The 14,179-nt window shown below is 46.8% G+C and overlaps 1 protein-coding gene across 1 annotated transcript in view; it reads right to left on the bottom strand.

Moving 5' to 3' along the window:
- Positions 1-8,009, bottom strand: part of HELZ2 (helicase with zinc finger 2) — a 104,466-nt gene extending 96,457 nt beyond the window's left edge. Inside the window, 1 exon segment of the mRNA XM_054979875.1 lies at positions 7,938-8,009. The gene's annotated coding sequence lies outside the window, so the exon portion shown is untranslated.
- Between the last annotated feature and the right edge of the window lie 6,170 nt (positions 8,010-14,179).

The following is a 14,179-nucleotide window of genomic DNA, read 5'->3' as shown; positions in this document are numbered from 1 at the left end:
CAGCAGGTGTCTGAGAACTCCACCCTTTCCCTAGCAGGGACTCCAAAGCAGCTTACATCATTCTCTCCCTTCTCCACTTTATCCTCACAACAACCCTGAGAGGTAGGTTAGGCTAAGAGTGTGGGACTGGCCTAAGGTCACCCAGCAAGCTTTGCAAGGTTGTTGTGAGAATAAAATGGAGAAGGGAATGATGTAAGTCACTCTGGATCGCTGTTGAGGAAAAATGAAGTAGAAATGGAATAAAGAAATAAATAAATTTCCACTTGTGCTCACTGTATAGCTTGGTTGTTTCATAGACCAAGTCAGCATACAAAGAACAGTAAGATCCAGATAACCAGCTCATGGCAGACTCAGAGGCAAACAAAACTACCTTCCATGAGGATAATTTTAGGTAGGTAGCCATGTTGGTCTGTAGTAGAACAGCAGGATTTGAGTCCAGAGGCACCATAGAGACCCACAAGATATTCAGGGTATAAGTTTTTGAGAGTCAAAGCAACCTCCTTAAGATACTTTGCACACTCTCAGAGGCGCTGTGGGATTTGAGTCCAGTGGCACCTTAGCGACCAACAAGATTTTCAGGGAGTAAGCTTTCAAGAGTCAGAGTTCTCTTCTTCAGGGTCTCTTGTCTGAAGAAGGGAGCTCTGACTCTTGAAAACGTACACTCTGAGAATCTTGCGGGTCTCTAAGGTGCCACTGGACTCAGATCCTGCAGAGACAAAGTTGTCCCCCATTGCCACACGTATCCAGGTAGTCAAGCAAATGGTTAACCAATTGGAGGGGCTTACTGGGCTTGCGTGTCCTTCACCTGGCTTGCATCCTGCATCCCCCCAGCCTCTGCATAGACAAGTGAGGATAACTATTTCTATCTAATTTTTATCCTGCCCTTCCCACCGAGGAGCCCCATGCAACTAATATGTTTCTGTGGTCCTCCTTTTTATCCTCACGACAACCCTGAGAGGTAGGTTAGGGGAAAAGAGCAGCTGGCTCAAGGTCAGGGCCATGGGGAGTTGAACCCCAGTAGCCCCCCTCTCTTATTTCTGGAGGCAAGAGGCTGTTTCACACATGCACCTTCCTCTCCGGTTGACAACAGTGGTTATCAACACCAGAGCATGAGTAATCCAGCCTCGTCACCGCAGACAGAGCTTCCTCATCACCCGATGTTGACTCAAACATTTTCCAAAGTTGGCTCCAACACTGGCCAGCTTGCTAGTCTGTGGCTTCCAGGCTGAACAAAGCCTGAGTCAAAGTCAGACCCCACCTATCGAAGTACCGTCTGCTTTAACTGGCACGGTGGAGCCAGTGTGGCACAGTGGTTAGAGGACGAGGGTCTGGGAGCCCTCGTTTCAAATCCCCACTCTCAGCCATGGAATTTTGCGGGGTGACCTTGGGCCAGCCGCACACTCCCCGATCAACCTACCTCGCAGGGTTGTTGCAATGATAAAATGGAGGAGAGGAAAAGGATGTGAGCCAATTTCGGTCCACGCTAGGGAGAAAGGCAGGGTATAAATGAAGTTAAATCAATCAATCAAATGTTGCTGTACATACTAGCTATTGCTTTAAGTGTGACCCTGCGGGGTAGTTCTATGTTGTCGAATGTCAGTCCTAGAATTGCTTATGCTCTATTTAGGGACCATAGACTTCACCACTATGTTGCCTTATGTCCTATCTGTTGCTTTACGTATGTGCTCCCATGTACTACTTGTTACTTTAAGTATGACCCTAGTTCTGTGTTGTCCAATGTCAGTCCGAGAATTGCTTATGCTCTATTTCAGCATTTCTTCAACTCTGTATTAGATTCTTGCTAATACTATGAGCCAAGCTATAAGTGACGCCTGACACAGGTTGGACACTTGTCAGCTTCCCTCAAGTTTTGATGGGAAATGTAGGCATCCTGGTCTTGCAGCTGTAATGGAGAGCCAAGCTGTAAGACCAGGACGCCTACATTTCCCATCAAAACTTGAGGGAAGCTGTCAAGTGTCCAACCTGTGTCAGGCGTCACTTGTAGCTTGGCTCTGAGTCTTTGTAACCTTGCATTTATTTAGCCTCTGGCATTGTTTATGGAAATGTCCTTGAAACTGACTGTGCTAATCTCACTGTATGTATTCCGCCTGAGTCTCAGTGAGAAAGGCAGACTATAAATGACATAAATAAAAATAAAATAAGGCAAAAAGCGTCTCTCAACTCTGCTACCCAAGATCTTTTAAATAAAAGTTCCATAAACTAAGCCATGGGGTACTGTGCAGGCAAAACCACAGGGGCTTTCCCATCAAGCCACAGCCCAACGCAACTCAGGTCCAAGCAGGTATTTTACTCTAGCCAGCCTATTATCAGATTTGAATGACAGTCAAAAGAGCTCCGGATGGGGCTGTGGCCCTTTGCTTAGCAATACAGAAGACGCCCTCTCTTTAACAACACCTAAATGCACACACCGAACACTCGGGGCATTTGCTAGAGCCAGTTACCTGCTCTGTACTGGCTCTCACGTTGTAGAACAAATTCATAGGGACGAGCCACTGCAGGGCTTTAAAAGAGGTTTGGGATGCAGAAATTTCTTGGGGTGGGGGGGGAGTCAGTGTATGAATTGAGGTTTTACTTTATTTCGGGTTGTTTCCATTTTTGGAATGATGCCTTGAGCCACAAGAAAAAGGTTGTTAATTCATAACACTGAAATGCTTTCAAGAGTATCAAATATAGCTTGCCATGAGCTTCCATGGCCCACATCTTCAGATGCTTGGGGAGGTATATAAAGCCATAAGAAATGAGGAAGACAAGAAACACAACGGGTGAAATAGAAAGCCAGTCTCACATTGTAGTGAGAATCATAGAATCATAAGAGTTCGAAGGGGCCATACAGACCATCTAGTCTAACCCCCTGCCCAATGCAGGATCAGCCTAAAGCATCTCTGACAAATACTCATCCAGCCTCTTCCTGAAACCTGCCAGTGAGGGGGAGCTCACCACCTCCCTAGGCAGCTGATTCCACTTTTGAACTACTCTGACCGTGAAAAAGTTTTTCCTAACGTCCAGCCGGTACCTTTGTGCATGTAATTTAAGCCCGTTGCTTTGGGTCCTACCCTCTGCTGCCAACTGGAACAGCTCCTTGCCCTCCTTACAGTAGGTCTTGACTGATGCACAGTCAAGTCCAAATCCTCTGTCAATTACTCTGACTCAACATAACCTACCTCACTGGGATGTTGTGAGTATAAAGGAGAAATACTTTGCCAGGAGAAAGGCAAGCTTATAAATATTTTAAATGTAAAAACCTATATATTCAACCTCAAGGTCCTTGGAGGAAGGGCGAGATAAAAGCACGAGTTTGCTATGTCGAGCATAAATGCAACCAATTAGATCCTTGCACAATTCAGCCCACAATAACATTTTCTGCATTGTTTAATGAATGTCAAATACTTTTGCTTTGTTTCAGATCTCTGTAATCCTAGTCCCATTGTGTGTGTGTGTGCGCGCGCATGTGCATGTGTGTGTTATGTGCTGTCAAGTTGCCTCTGACCTATGGCGACTCTATAAATGAGAGACCTCCAAAACATCCTATCATTAACAGATTTGCTCAGATCCTGCAAACTGGAGGACGTGGCTTCTTTTATTGAGTCCCGCCATCTCCTTTTAGGTCTTCATCTTTTCCTACCGCCTTCCACTTTTCCTAGCATTATTGACTTCCCCAGAGAATCTCATTTTCTCACGATGTGACCAAAACACCGGCAGAAAATAGCGAGGACTTGAAAGGACTGCTGACGAAGGTTAAAGGAGAAAGCACCAAAGCCAGATTACAGCTGAACATCAAGAAGACAAAAGTAATGACTACCGAGGAATTACACAAAATATGGCCCGCCACAATAAATCGGTTGCTCTTTCAGGAGTCGCTAAACTATTTTTACAGGTGCCCCAAGACTGTGTTGCTTTTCCCGGCTCAGACTAGCCCAGCTCCCATCCTGTAACCTAACCTTGCTCTTCATCTCTGTCCATGTAAACACAGCCTTCGAAACCAAGGCCCGCCTTTACCAGATGGGGCACCTGGCAACCTGAACCATAAGGCTTTGAATGCATCACAGTAGCAGAGGGCTAGGTTCTCCATCTTGCACCCAAAGAAAGAAATACAAAAAAAAAAAGGACCTGTGAGTCCCGTGGGATCCCATTTTTTTCTGGCCTTGGTGGCTTAGACTCCACCAGGTCAGATGCAGAAAAAGGAAGTCAACTAAGTGGCTGAAAACAAGTAGAAATCTTGTAGCACCTTAAAGACTAATCGCATTTTATTTCAGCATAAACTTTTGGGAACTATACAGCCCACCATTTCAGATGCAACAAGAGACTGCTCGCTAGAAAGTTTTTCTTTGGAGGAGGTATGAAAATAATCAAACAAACAGTAAGTTCAAAGGGAGGGCCTGAACTACAGGAAGTACAAGGCGAAATGTCTGTATGTAAACTTAAAATCTGAACAAGGACAAAAGGGACCGTTTACTTGTTCCGCTAGACTAATTTGCCAAAGAGTTCTCTTTTTTTCTTCCAAAACGAAGTTGCTAAGCCAGGAATCCCTGCCCATTAACGATGTTAACTGGCTGTGTTATTCTTTATTGGACAGGAATTGAACGGAATTACATTTTCACTTCGTTCTTCCTACATTTCAAGGGCCTCTGATCCCACTGTTTGTTTCTTGATAGTAGGCAAAAGATGTTCACAGTCATATTGGTTCAAAATCAAAATCCAAGAGTAAACCACAATCCAAGTAATACCGTTTATGAGGACCGACCCAAATGACACAAAACAATGTGCAAACTTCTGAGTCCTCCAGAACTCCTTGATAAAAAGTCTCTCACACTGAATCTGAAGAAACGATCTCTAGTCCTGGGGTAAAACCACGTCAGTCCTTAAGGCAACACAGAAACGCCTATCAAGCTGCACTTTACCTTTACATCCGGACATTTTATTTATTTAATTCGATTTCTGTTCCGCAAACAGACTCAGAGTGGATCACAAGAATAAAATCAACAGGCTAGCGTAAAAGTACAAAAACATCAATAATAATTCATTAAAACAGCAGTGTACATATATTGCACAACCCTCCGGTATCAGCAAATCTGTGGGGCAAGGTGGCCAATTGATAGGCAGCAGAACCAGGGGGCATATGTCCCCTACCCCATGGCAGGCCTTTATTATCCTCCTTTGTTATTCCCCACAATCTAATCAAGCTGCTTTGTACCTTGCATCCTGATGCCCTCCTTTGTAACACCCTCCTCACCTTCTGGCTGGGATATAAAGGTTGAGGAAACACCCTTTCGCTGACTCTCAAGTTGCATAGGGCTGTGGCTCAATGGGAAAGCCCCTGTGGCTTTGCACACACAGCACGCCATGGCTTAGTTTTTGGAACTTTTATTTAAAAGATCTTGTGTTGGCAGAGTCGAGAGCCTTATTTTATTTTTATTTTGGTCATTTATAGTCCACCTTTCTCACTGAGACTCAAGGTGGGTTACATAGAGTGAGATTAGCACAGTCAATGAAAGAAGGGCATTTTAATAAACAATGCCACGGAGTAAATAAATACAAGCTTACAAGGCATAGCATTAGCAAGACTCTCGAACGCTTATTCCCTGAAGATCTTAGTTTTAGGTGGCCGTGTTAGTGTGTAGTAGAAGAATAAGATTCACTCAAGTAACACCATAAAGACCAACCTGATCTCTAGGGTATGAGCTCAGGCTCTCAAAAGCTCATACCTTGAAAATCTAGTTGGTCTTTAAGTTGCCACTGGACACAACGCCTGCTGTTCTATTTTAGACCAACACAACTAACCACTCAAAACAAGAACTCCTGTTTACTTTTTCTCTGCAACAGGCAATTGCAGGTTCCCCTCTGGAGTTGAGTGGACAAGTACACAAATATATCTTCTGAATACATGAAGAATGTCAATTCTGATCAGGGCTTATTTGACCAACATCTGGCCAAAGGTCAAGACAGGCCAGGGGTGCTTCACAACCCTTGTGTCTGAATACAGCTGTGAAAAGGGAGGTCAAGGAAACCCTGCTTGCTTTGCCTTTCGCCCAAACCACTTCCAAGACTTTTTCACACCCCTGCTCTACAGCCTACTTTGCATGTCCCATGCCAACTTTTCCTAAACTCTTCGTTCCTTTTCGGGGGGTTTCCTAAGATCGTCCCAAAGATTCCTCTCCAACTGCCACCTTCAAAAAATCTCATTTGGCGGCTTCTTTTTTTAACACCGTCAAAGCCAGGGTGAGAGGAAAGGAGGGGGGGGGACCCACCGTTGGGTTGCCAACTTCAGGTTGAGACATGCCTGGAGATTTGAGGGCAGAATCTAAGGAGGAGGTGGGCAGCCCTGTTGCGCTGCTATAGAACAGGGAGACCTGAGTCAAGTGGCACCTTAGAGACCCAACAAGAAAATCTTGTTGGTCTCTAAGGTGCCACTGGACTCAAATCCCTTTGAACACATGAATTTAGTTCTTTCTAGTCTACGGTTACAGTGCAATCCTAAACTGAATTATACTCTTCTAAGCCTATTGGTTTCAGTGGCCTTAGAAGAGTGTTAGCACTTTTTACTACTGAGTCCAGTAGCACCTTTAAGGTTAACCTACTTTATTGTAGCATAAGCTTTCGAGAACCACAGCTCTCTTTGTCAGATCTGACGAAGAGAGCTGTGGTTCTCGAAAGCTTATGCTACAATGAAGTTGGTTCCCTTAAAGGGGCTACTGGACTCTTTACTATTTTGCAACTACAGACGGACACAGCTAACTCCTCTGGATCTTTTTAGTATTGTACCATTACAAACTGCTATGCAAGTTCTTTTAGTTGCTCTTCGTACTAAAGTCGTTTTCTCATTCTGTTAGTACACCCAGAACGATTAAAGAATCTATGTTTTCTTATTGGACAGTTTGACACATTATATAATATTAATATTAAAAATAATAATAATAACAACAACTGTGATTATATACTCTGCCTCGGTGTGGGATAACGTCATGGAGCCCACCCTGCCATGTCCTCCAGGAGAACTAATCTCTGCAAATTTGGGGATTTATTATTTTATTTACGTCCTTTACAGTCTGTCTTTCTCACTGAGACTCGAGGTGGATTGCACAACGTGAATCGGTACAGTCAATATCCAAAACATTTCAATAAACCTGGTATGAGTATAAACACGCACATTTGCAAAGATTTAAAAACCAAGCCGAAATCCAACACAAGGCTGAAGAAACACTGAAAGAGAGCAGAAGCATTTCTATCTGACGAAGGGAGCTTGGACTCTCGAAAAAGTTTATGCCCTGGAAATCTGGTTGGTCTAAAGGCGCTACCAGGCCCGATTCTTGGGGGTCGGCTGTAATTCCGGGAGATCTCCAGCCCCCGCCTGGAGATTGGGCAGAGAGCCGCCCCAGCCACCCACCCGCCCACCGCCAGCTTCTCTTAACTCTCGGCTGGAAGAAGCCCGAAGAAAGGAAGCGTCCCCACGTGCTTTTCGCTCCGCATCGGATCCACGCGCCCTCCCACCCTCTGGGGACCCCCCAAGCCGCTCCCGGCACCCCCAGTGGGGGGCTTCGAGCCGGGACTGCCGCGCGGCCGCCTTTCCAACCGAGGCGGCGACGGCAGAGCAGCTTCGCCCGGGCTGCTGCAGCCAGCGGCCGCGTTCACACGGGACGCGGAGCCGGCGCGCGTTTTCTGCCGGCGCCACGTTCGCATCGGACCGAAGCGTGGAGGGGAGGGGGATCCTGACTCTCTGCCCAGGATGGGGTTCGGATCTCCCCGCGCCCGCTTCAGACGAGGCGCGCCACCTCCTCTCCGAGCATCCCCACGTGCGCCGGGGCTGGAGAGGGAGGTCTGAGAAAGCGAGTCGGATCTGGCCCCCCGAGAGCCCCCCAACACCCAGCCACCGCGTGGAGACGAGCGGCGTCGACACGCGCGTATTGTTCTCAAGCGCCTACCGTGCCAACCGGGGTCCGCGCTCCGAGCGCGCAGCAGACGGCCGTGCGAACGGTGGGTCAGAGGCGCACTGGGGAGGGCTGCGAGCCGGCGGCGCTTTAAGGCGGCCGAGGTTTCGTTTCTGGGGCCGCGCGGCGGCCAGACCTATGACAGCCCTTCTCGGAAATTACATCAGGCGGCGCGCCAGCCCCGGGGAGGAGCCGCCGAGGCCCGGCACCGCCCTGCCCTGCCCTGCCCTGCCCATCCACACGTGCACACCCCTTCCTGCGTGCCGCGCAGCGCGTCGCCGCCAGAGGCGCCTTGGCACGCCCGGGCAGCCCCGCGCCTCTGCTAAGCGCCCTTCAACGCTGGGGACTACGAGCAAGGATCCAGATTGCTCGAGAGCGGCTAGATTTCCAGGGGATGAGCGATCCAAAGTCAAAGCGTCCAGGTTGAAGCTCATGCCCTGGACATCGCCTTGCTCTCTAAGGGGCAACTGTGCTGCCCGCCTGAAGCTGCTTTCTGGATAGATCGAGGTGGGTAGCCCTGTCATTCTGTCGATAGCAGTCGAAAAGAGCAAGAGTCCAGTGGCACCTAGAAGGCTTACAAAATTTGCAGTAGGGTATGAGCTTTTGTGAGTCACAGATCAGTCTTCAGATACCAAGGGTAGATTTGAACTTGGGTCCCCCCAGGTCTAGTCTAGCAGCACTCCCTTCTGGCTTATACCTCAAGAATACATACTGAAGAATATCTGAAGAATAAGGATACTTATCTGAAGAAGTGAGCTGTGTCTCACAAATGCTCATACCCTACCACAAATTTTATTAGTCTTATAGGTGCTACTGGACTCTTGTCTGTTTTGAATCCGCTTCATGGCCAGTTGTATAACTGAAACCTATTCACAGTTGAGTTCTGTAGTCCTCAATCCTATTGTTTCACTGTTTATTACGTATCTCAGCTAATTTATTGTATGAATTTACACTGGGTAATCCACCTTGAATCTCAAGAAGAAAGGTGGACTATAAACATAATAAATAAATAAACATTTAAGTGTCAAACTTCTTTTCTATTGCAGAAGTCCAGGGCAGAAACAAACTAGTCTGTGTTGTAAGAACACAAGAAGAATCACACTGATTTATACCAACAGTCTATCTCCTTTCTGTCTCTCCTTTGTTTGTTTGTCTGTCTGTCTGTCTGTCTGTCTGTCTGTCACTGGGTCAGCTGGAACAAGGGGAGGAGTTTTTAAAAATTTAAATCGCCCGCAGCGAAAATGGTCACATGGCTGGTGGCCCCGCCCCCTGATCTCCAGACAGAGGGGAGTTTAGATCGTCCTCTGTGATCTAAACTCCCCTCTGTCTGGAGACCAGGGGACGGGGCCACCAGCCATGTGACCATTTTCAAGAGGTGCCGGAACTCCGTTCTACCACGTTCCGGCTGAAAAAAAGTCCTGGGTGGTGGAACTCAGTGGTGGAACTCAAGACGGCACAACAACGTCACTTTGGGTCAGCTGGAACAAGGGGGGAGTTTTTTAAAGTTTAAATTGCCCTAGGTGAAAACGGTCACATGGCCGGTGGCCCAGCCCCCTGATCTCCACACAGAGGGGAGTTTAGATGGCAATCTAAACTCCCCTCTGTCTGGAGATTAAGGGCGGGGCCACTGGCCATGTGACCATTTTTAAGAGGTGCCGGAACTCCGTTGCACCGCGTTCCCGCTGAAAAAAAGCCCTGGTTATATCACATAAGAAGAGCCCTGCTAGATCAAACTGGTGGTTTGTCTGGTTCAGCATCCTGTATCCCTTGGTGGCCAGCTAGTTACTACGGAGGGCCAAACAAACAGAGCACAGAGGCCAAGACTCGGTGGATTTCAGGGGTTAACTGCCTCTGAATATGGAGGTTCTCTTTAGTCACCATAGCTAATAGCCAGTGATACCATTCTTCCAGGAATCTGTCTAACCCCCTTTTAAAGTTGTTTGTGGTTGTGTACCATGTGCATGGAGCTCAGCATTATCCCATATTTCTGCATAACAAAGGCTGGTTGGAGTGCTCCAGATGACAAGGGGCTTGATTCTATTACAGGTTTGCCAACAGCAGGCCTCTCGTTTGCATTCTAATCTCGGACCATTAATTTCTTGATAAGAGGTACTCCCAAGAATGAGTCCATCAGTAGCCTCTGATGCAACCTGAAGAAATCTGTCTTGCATCTGGCATCTAACCTAAGGCAGCTGCATAACAAGTCCTGTTACAGCTGTTGAAAACTGCAGGTTGCAAGGCATTGATTTGCCATCAGGCCCTCGAACGGCTTTTTATTTCCCCCCACACATACACAGCGTTGGGGTGTTTGAAATAAACTTCAGTATGAAGAAGAGTTCTGGGGAACTCCAAAGGTTGCTCGTGACTTGGTGACGTTTTAGCTGCAATGCTGGCAAGGGGGAAAGCGCTCCCCCTTTGGGCATTTGCATGTGTTCAGTCTCTTGTGCAAACTGTGCTTTTACCCATGCAAAGCAGCTAGACAGCGAGCACAGCTGCTTTGCCCAATTAAAGTGGCAGCCCAAGCTTGTACAAGAAGCCGTGTGGGTGAAACATTCCATGGAAAAATGCTGTCCTTTCGGCCAGTCTCATGTTTAAAGGTGCTTCTCATAACACTCTTTGTTGTTTTTGGAATTTTTACAGTGGACCATCTTGGAATCCTATCTGTTTGGTTTCCAAGTGGCCACCATGATCGAGCCAGGCTACAAGTGACGCCTTACACAGGTTGGACACTTGTCAGCTTCCCTCAAGTTTTGATGGGAAATGTAGGCATCCTGGTCTTACAGCTTGGCTCTCCATTACAGCTGCAAGACCAGGATGCCTACATTTCCCATCAAAACTTGAGGGAAGCTGACAAGTGTCCAACCTGTGTCAGGCGTCACTTGTAGCTCGGCTCTCAGATGCAGGTATGGAACACCCGCAGATCTGAGTGTTAGTTTCAAATTCCAGTCCCTTTCATCTACTCCCTTTCTCTTTCCTGGCTGGATATTCATCTTGTCTCCTCCCCCCGCCTCCCATTTTCCATTCATTGAGGGAAAGTTCATCAGTTTCCTTTTGCAACTGATTTCACTTTCCATTTATTCCCCCAACATGATTCAACTATTGCAAGGAATTTCATGTAGTAGTACATTGCAGAGAATTTCGTGTAGTAGTAGAAATGTGACCTAAGAAAGCTTGGAAGAGAACACAGACTTTGAGAATAAAATGCCAACAATCTAGAAAAGCGGTGTGCGCCTTATTCCCAGAACAAATCTTTCCTTGCAGTGGATTTAACTAACTAGCTGCCGCTAACAAAATCCCTCTTCCTGTTGGGGACAAAAGTCATGGAACCTTACGTATCTAGCTCCGTGGCGCAGTAGTCAGTAAAGGGCCACAATCTAGGAAAGGCAGGTTCAAGTCTTCATTCTCCCATGAACCTTGTTGGGTGACCTCGGGTCAGTCATACAATCTCTGCCTAAGCTTCCCCACGGGGTTATTCTGAGGAGAACATGGAGAAAGGAGAATATTCTTGGCCACCCTGAGCTTCTTAGAGGAACAGTAAGATGAAATCAATAGATCTTTGAGGAAGTAGAACAGTTGATGTCTGACGTCTTTCTTCAGTTAGCAGAGTTATCCGTATGAGGGTGTGAAGAGTAAAATCGTAAACAGTGGAGGATCAAAAGGCCACAGAACAAAAGCGAGCCAGTCGGCAAACTTCTGTGAAGGGCTTAGCTGTATACAAGATAAAATCCATGCCAATGCCCAACAGACACCAATTCTCCCCATTTATTTAATCCAGAGGAGTTAGCTGTGTTAGTCTGTAGTAGCAAAATCAAAGAGAGTCCAGTAGCACCTTTAAGACTAACCCATTTTATTGTAGCATAAGCTTTCAAGAATCAAGTTCTCTTCGTCAGATGCATGATACAAACTGGTCAAATACAGAAGAGGAGGAGGGAGAGGGGAGAGAAGGGGACATATATCAGAAGGGGACAAGATGCAATTAGCGGGGAGGATGTTTACATTTACTAGCAAAGGAATGTTTTGGTTGCCTCCCCGCTAATTGCATCTTGTCCCCTTCTGATATATGTCCCCTTCTCTCCCCTCTCCCTCCTCCTCTTCTGTATTTGACCAGTTTGTATCATGCATCTGACGAAGAGAACTTGATTCTCGAAAGCTTATGCTACAATAAAATTGGTTAGTCTTAAAGGTGCTACTGGACTCCATTTATTTAATAACTCCGTCCAAAGAGATCCTTTGCTGATACTTGGTAAAGGTAAAGGTCGTCCCCTGTGCAAGGACCGAGTCATTACTGACACATGGGGGGACGTCGCATCACAACATTTTCTTGGCAGACTTTTGTTACAGGGTGGTTTGCCGTTGCCTTCCCCAGTCATCTACACTTTACCCCCAGGAAACTGGGTACTCATTTTACCGACCTTGGGAGGATGGGAGGCTGAGTCAACCTGATACTTGACTTCAGTGAAATTAAACAGGATGTTTTGTACAAGTGCTCGAAAAGGTTGGAAATGTTCCATACCAGTTTCTCCACCCCCATTTTTGCTGGCATTGCAATCTCAAAGATGAGAGATTATTTTATGGAGTGTGAGAACTCCTGTTGGCTAGATACACACTGCTCTTTAGCTGATTCCATGCATAGAAGATTCTCCATCTTGTGGAGAATGTATAATATACACATTCCAGTGGAGCAGTCTGTTCCACCCTTTGATATTTGTGTGTGTGGGTTTTGTCTCAAGAGGTGGAGTCCTTGCTGTTTGGTGGCTGGAAGTGTTGGCTGCAGGAGCTCCCTGGTTCTGTTCTGAAACCTGTTGCTCCCATCTTTGTATCTATCTCCTTGTTAACAGAGTTGGCCTGGGTATTTCAGTGCCCGAGATGAACTAGGACTTCAGTGCCCCCCCATTCTGAACTGCCCATTTAATGGGGAGAAAAGTGAGAAGTCTAGAATGAATGCTTTACTTACAGAACATATTAACAGAGTTGCATTATTTGCAGGGAAGAGTGTAAGGATGTAGAAGCATTTCATGAGTGGTGTGCATTCAAAAAAGAAAACAACAAACTTACACTCAGAGCCTTAGAAAAGAAAATGAGAGTTCTTTATTGTAGGAGCTCCATACTTGACAGACAGATGGATGGGCGGACAGGCAGGTGGGCAGGCGGATGGGGATCTCTCTCTCTCTCTCTCTCTCTCTCTCTCTCTCTCTCTCTCTCTCTCTAGTCTAAGGATGCCAGTGGATGGTAGGACAAACCCTGCACCCATTGTGCAATATGGTGAGAAGAAGATTGTGACAAAAAGAGGAAGATGAGGTGTCACAAGGAGGAAGTCCTGAGATTAGCAATCTACACATCAAAGGCTAGTTCCAGGGCAGTAAAAAAGTAAAGAGTAAATAAATCCCTGACCTCTCTGTAATTCGAACTTTCTGGTTTGTCCCCCCTCTGAAACCTGAGGAAGGGACAGTGTTATCCTTCCTTGTCCCAACATTCAGCAACGTCAAAAATTAAAAATGGATAAGCTCTTTGAGACCCCTCTATGTTCTATCATGGCAGCTCTAGAGGACCAGAGTCTACAGAGGTGGAGAATCTAGAAGCCAGTGAACACCAGGCTTCAAGTCAGTAGAGAAGCCGCCCTGAGCCCATTTGTGGGGAGGGCGGGGTATAAATCAAATCAAATCCACCTATCAATCGATAAGACTCGTCTCAACTTTTCGGTCCCCCTCAAAATCTGGTGCCTTAGGCAACTGCCTAAATTTGCCTCTTGGTCGGGCCAGCCCTAATAAACGGATATTTTTTAGAGCATACCTTTCTCTGCATACCTGAATGCAGGGCTTTTTTTCAGCTGGAATGCGGTGGAACGGAGTTCTGGAACCTCTTGAAAATGGTCACATGGCTGGTGGCCCCGCCCCCTGATCTCCAGACAGAGGGGAGTTTAGATTGCCCTCCAGCAATCTCAACTCCCCTCTGTCTGGAGATCAGGGGGCGGGGCCACCAGCCATGTGACCATTTTCTCCGAGGGCAACCCACTGAGTTCCACCGCCTCTTTTCCCAGAAAAAAAGCCCTGCCTGAGTGCATACCCTATTCCTGTCCTACAAATAAAAGGGAACATTACACATGTAGCTCTCATTTCTACTACAAAGGCAGAGTTATTCAGAACAGGAACAGAGCCCGCATTCGGCAGTTTCCCCCATGCTTTCCTTGCCCCGGTGTCCTGTAGTTATCATCCCCCCCCCCCCGCACCACCACCACT

The sequence above is a fragment of the Eublepharis macularius genome, chromosome 5 (assembly GCF_028583425.1).
Source record: "Eublepharis macularius isolate TG4126 chromosome 5, MPM_Emac_v1.0, whole genome shotgun sequence".
Classification (NCBI taxonomy): Eukaryota; Metazoa; Chordata; class Lepidosauria; order Squamata; family Eublepharidae; genus Eublepharis; species Eublepharis macularius.
This window is presented reverse-complemented; position numbering and strand designations above follow the sequence as displayed.